We start from the raw sequence: 6250 nt of genomic DNA, 5'->3' as shown, positions 1-6250 counted from the left end.
TTCGTTCGGGGGTTTTTTTTCTCAAAGTTCAGTCTGGTGATTCGTTACATAGTGTTGCTTTCTCACAGCACCGGGGTTTGATCCTGAGCTCCTGGTTAAGATCTCTGTGGGGTTTCATGTCCACATGAGTGTCCTCCAGGTCCTTCAGTTACTTCCCATCATACAAAACGTGCTGGTAGATGGACTGGCTATGCTAAACGGTCCTGGGTGTGAATCCGTATGTGCACAGTGCCCTGTTCTGGACTGGCATCCCATTAAGAGTGTGTCACCGCCTCAAGACCATAAGTTCCGGATCCACCACAACCCAGAGCAGGATGAATATGCTTCAGCGAATGATGCACGCAGACACAATGCAGACCTTCATATTTTGACAATTTAGAAGAGCATTAGCTTCTTCATATTTTATTATTTATGCAAAGCATACTAGTAGGCATGTTCTCTAAAGACATCTTTAGTCTGCAGTGTGTCTGAGCAATGCTGGCATCTGGACCAGTAGCAGAAGTGTCATTTGCAGTTTGAAGTGACTTAAATAGTAATCAGGTCGCCGTTTTTCAGCACTACTCATTGTCTTCCTATCACATCCCATCCCATCACATCTCATCCCATCCCGCACCGCTTCTTCCATCTAAATGCGCATTTTGGAACCAAATTGCCGAACATTGTCCTATATCAGTGAACGGGCTGTATGAAATTGTATATGGTGAATAAGTATGGAGGATTAGGAGATCATTTTCTCGCCTCAATCATCCCACTGTGAAATGTGATTATGCAGTAATGAGCTGTCATCAGGGCTGTAATAGAGTTGGCAAAGAATCGAGCTATTGAAGAGGCGCGTTTACAGCGTGTTATGTGGCGCCATCTGCTGGGTATTAGAAGGAACTGGCGTTAGCGTGTTTTTCTTTGTTTTGACTACTAGCAGGGCCGGTTCTGGCCATTTTGGCACCTTGGAGGAGATTCTTATTGGTGCTTTAATCCCTCAACCCCAATGGAAATTTCATGAATCAATCAATGCAATCAATCGATCAATTTATTTATAGAGCACAATGAAAACAACAGTAGTTGACCACTGTGCTGTACAAGCATAATAAAAGAAACATCACACAGATACATCAGTGCATCACTGCTCTGCTGTACAGACCGCAATGCAAGATAAGAGATACATCAAAGCACATTTATAAATTCTTACTTTCAGACTTTAAGAACAATTGTAAGCCTGTGCAAAAAGATACGTTTTTAACTTGGATTTAAATTCTGATTCTGTCGAAATTTCTCAAAGGGATAGCGGTAAACTATTCCACATTTTGAGGATGGTTCGAGTGGATAAAACATCTCCAAGGATCACAGCTGGAGAATTGCAGAAGTTAGTTGTGTCTTGGGGTCAGAAAGTCTCCAAAACTACAATCCGAAGTCACCTACATCACCACAAGTTGTTTGGAAGGGTTTCAAGAAAAAACCTCTACTCTCATCCAAAAACAAACTCGAGCGTCTTCAGTGTGCCAGACACTACTGGAACTTCAAATGGGATCGGGTTCTACGGTCAGATGAAACCAAAATAGAGCTTTTTGGCAATAAACACCAGAGGTGGATTTGGAGCACACAGAGAGGTAGCCATATGGAAAAGTACCTCATGCCCACGGTTAAATATGGAGGAGGATCTTTAATGTTTTGGGGCTGTTTTGCTGCCAGAGGACCTGGACATTTTGTTAGGATACATGGCATCATGGACTCTATCATATATCAACAGATATTAAATGAAAACCTGACTGCCTCTGCCAGAAAGATTCAAATGGGCCATGGTTGGATCTTCCAGCAGGACAATGATCCAAAACATACATCAAAACCAACACAAAAATGGCTTACTGACCACAAAATCAAGGTCCTGCCATGACCATCCCAGTCCCCTGACCTGAACCCCATAGAAAACCTGTGGGGTGAACTGAAGAGGAGAGTCCACCAGCATGGACCTCGAAATGTGAAGGATCTGGAGAGATTCTGTATGGAGGAACGCTCTCAGATCCCTCGCCATGTATTCTCCAACCTCATCAGGCGTTATAGGAGAAGACTTAGAGCTGTTATCTTGGCAAAGCGAGCTAGCACAAAGTATTGACATTTTAAGCAGGGTTTAACAGTTGCATGTTTAAGGTATTTTGAAACAGTCCCTGTAAGAAGACTCTTATTTATTATTGCTAAAACACTCATCCCCAAAACATTAAAAACCCAAATAAGAAAGAGTGTGGGGATAATATCTGTTTAGTTATGTCTTGAAATGAGTTTAAAGGTATTGTCTCAAATTCTTTTTTAAATGATATGCAACAAGCAGGATCAGATGGATCATAATTTGAATGTACAATAAGCTGTCTAATATCAGTTATTTGATCGGTGAAAAACTTTCCCATATGGTCTCTGATGCATTAAAGTGAACAGTAATAGTAGAATTCATCACAGAATTTATAGGGTGTTTTTTTTTTTTTTTTTTTGCTATAATATCTGAGAAATACTTCGACTTTGCAGCTTATACTGCTGTCTGATATCTGTCCAGTGAGCCATTTAATATTGGACTCGTGTAATTTTCCACTTCCGTTCAGCTCTTCGACAAGCCCGTCTTAATGCCTGTGTGGTGTTATTTAACCAAGGATCAGACTTCGAGATCAGTTTATGTTGTTTTATTCTCAATGGAGCTACAAAGTCCAAGATGTCAGTACATCATAAGATGTTCTTCTGCATTTAATTTATTAGAAGGGCAATCAAGATGATAGGTTTGCCAACCCTCCTTAAAAACCATGGAAAATCATCCATCACTAGATGTAGAACTGAACATATAAGTCCAGTGTACTGACCTCTTGGATTTCAAGATTTCATAAAAAAAAAAAAGAAAGAAGCAAAACAAGGTCTAATGTAGGGTCTTGTTTATGAGTGGGTCCAGTTACCATTTAAATAAAATCAAAAGAGTCAGCAAGACTGTAAACTCCCTTCCCTTCCCCTGCCAAAAGATTAGAGTCACAGCAAACATGACTATTAAAATCCCCCACAATTAATAGTCTATCGTACCGAAGAACATTTTCTCCTAAAAACTTAGTAACTCATTTATAAAATCCTTGTTATGCTTCGGTCGACGATTCACCACACCAATCACAGTTTGATTCTTGACCAACTGAAACGAGAGTACTTCAACGCTAGAGAACGATTCAGTTTAATTCAGTAGCGTCTGGCAACAAAAATTGCTTTTTAAAAACGGACTCTAGCCATCCAGCCCTACCAGTTGTTCTGGGGCAGTTAAAAAATGTACAGTTTGAGGGCACACGTTCAGAAAAGGGACTTATATCCCTGGCGCTCAGCCATGTCTCAGTCACAGATAAAAAAATCCAAATCATTTGAGGTGAAGAATGCGAGTTGAAAATAGCTAACTACTTGAAGTGACTGAGTAAACTTTCATCATCTGGTTGCAAAATCGTTTCTGATGGATTCACTTGATATGAACCACAATTCCCACCTCAATGGTACAGGTAGAAAACATGAGAAAAATAATGGTCAATTCTCCCGCTCAGCGTTCTCAGCTCAGCTAGTAGCCTAAAGTGTTGTTTTTTGGAAGCTGAGGTAACTTGGCTGTCAATGTACTGTATGACATGATCAGACAAAAAGTTGGTTTTATCATAAAACTTGTCTCGGGTGTGATCGCTGTTTAATAAAATATAAAACCTTTTGGCTATCTAACACGAGACTAGGCTAGTTTTGTGTCGCTAGCCAAGTGGAGGCATAGCCAAGCTATCACTGTATGGGTTTAGCTGCTACAGCGCCATGTAGAGTACATTATCTTTCCTTCTGCTCCGCTCAGATCATGTTCACGTAAACTGGAACTCATCTAGACGTTTACACGCCTTGTTTTCCTGCTCAGCCTCAGAGGATGTTTCTGTTCCAGTTTCAACACCTTGAAACTGTATATACAGTGGCAAGAAAAAGTATGTGAACCTTTTGGAATTTCATGGTTTTCTGCATAAATTTGTCATAAAATGTGATCTGATCTTCATCTAAGTCAAGGGTATTGACAAATATGATGTGTCTAAAATAATAACGCATTATAAATTCTGATCCCTCATGTGTTTATTGAACACACTCATTCAACATTCAAAATGGCAGTGGAAAAAGTAAGTGAACCCTTAGAATTAATAACTGGTTGACCCCACCTTCGCAGCAATAACGTCAACCAGGCGCTTCCTGTAGCTGTGGATCAGACCTGCACATCGTTCAGGAGGAGTTCTAGCCCATTCTTCCTGGCAGAACTGCTTTAGCTTGGTCATATTCTTTGGACGTCTCATGTGTATGGCTCTCTTCAAGTCATTCCATAGCATCTCTATTGGGTTGAGGTCTGGGCTCTGACTCCGCCACTCCAAAAGGCGGATTTTGTTTTTCTGAAGCCATTCTGTTGTGGACTTGCTCCGGTGTTTTGGGTCGTTGTCCTGTTGCAACACCCAACTTCTACACAGTTTCAGCTGATGTCCAGACATTCTCACATTATCCTGAAGATTTGTCTGATATACTTGGGAATTCATCTTCCCCTCAATGATTGCAAGCTGGCCAGGCCCTGATGCAGCAAAGCAGGCCCAAATCATGATGTTTCCTCCTCCATACTTTACGGTTGGGATGATGTTTTCATGATGATACGCCGTGCCCTTTCTACGCCAGATGTAGTGCTGTGTGGTTTTACCAAATAGTTCAATCTTAGTTTCATCAATCTTAGTCCACAAAACATTTTGCCCACACCGCTGTGGAGTGTCACTGTGCTCTTTTGCAAACTTCAGGAGTGCAGCAATGTTCGTTTTAGTAAGCAGTGGCTTCCTTCGTGGTGTCCTGCCATAGACACCCTGCTTGTTCAATGTTTTACATATTGTAAACTCATGAACAGAGATGTTAGCCAGTTCCAATGATGAAATCTTTGGCTGTCATTTGGGGTTGTTTCTTTACCTCATTGATGAGTCTTCGTTGTGCTCTTGGTGTCAGTTTGACTGGGCACCCACTTCTTGGTAGAATAGCAACAGTCCCAAAGTGTCTCCACTTGTAGAATGTTTGCCTAAATGTTTCTAAAGTCTTTGAAATCACGTTGTAACCCTTGTCAGCTTTATGTAAATCAACAATTGTTAATCGTAGATCCTCTGAAAGCTCATTTTGGCGAGGCATGCCTCACATAAGCGTATGCTTCTTGTACAGAGCAAACTCCAAAAGTTTGAGGGGTTTTTATCAGTCAAAGTAGCTGTAGTCCACACCTCCAAACTCATTTTCTTAACGAGACTCCAGTTGTGCTAAAACCTGACTCCAATTAGCTTTTTTCAGGTCATTAACTCAGGGGTTCACATACTTTTTCCACAAGTACTATGAGGTTTTTTTGGTTGTTCTCAATAAAGACATGAGGGATCAGAATATTTTTTTGTGCTATTATTTTAGACACATTATACTTGTCAATACCCTTGACTTAGATGCCCCCGTTTACAGAAGATAAAATACAACACTTCATTCACTAAAGATATAAAATTACAACACCGCCGTCTTCTTTTATTGACGTTCAGTGACGAACCGCTCCAAGCGGAGAATTATTCGTGGCTAATGAAAAGATCTTCAGGGCTACAGCACCCAATGCCCAGGCCAGGTTACGCCCCCGGAGCTCTCTTTCTTGTGGGTGGGTGAGTTGGGCGGGGGCATCGGGACACTCATTGGCGCCCCCAAGCGTCACTGAAATTAAATTCCAATACATTTAATACGAATCACTGCCTATGTCATATACTGAAGTCTATTGTATTTTACATTTAATTGCTTTATTGCATTTCCGTAGTATTTCTTAGGTGAACGCTACTGACAGACCTACCTGAGAAAACGTATCGTTATCGTGAAATAAGATCGTAGTCATATCGCCCGCCTCTAAACATTATAAAACAAATCTTGTGTATTTTGTATCGTGCTATTATTTTATCGAACATTTGTTTTTAAAAAATTGTGTGTGAATGTGTATGTCTGTAATGTAATGTTACCAGTGCTTTGCCAATGTAAAGCCTTCCACCATGCTAATAAAGCTAGTCGAATGTTGAGGGGGGGTGGGGGGGGGGGGTGTAGACTATAGTCTTCACTCTCAGAAATAAAGGTACCAAACGCCACATTTCCTTGTCAGTGGGGTGATACCATTAAGGGTATCTATAAGATGTATCTTTTACCTGGGAAGATGCAGGTGTTGCATGTTTAGTGTAAAGCTTTAAAGTAAATCCTA

Source organism: Ictalurus furcatus, chromosome 6 (genome assembly GCF_023375685.1).
Source record: "Ictalurus furcatus strain D&B chromosome 6, Billie_1.0, whole genome shotgun sequence".
Lineage (NCBI taxonomy): Eukaryota > Metazoa > Chordata > Actinopteri > Siluriformes > Ictaluridae > Ictalurus > Ictalurus furcatus.
The sequence above is the reverse complement of the archived record's forward strand: the minus strand, read 5'-3'. Positions refer to the sequence as shown.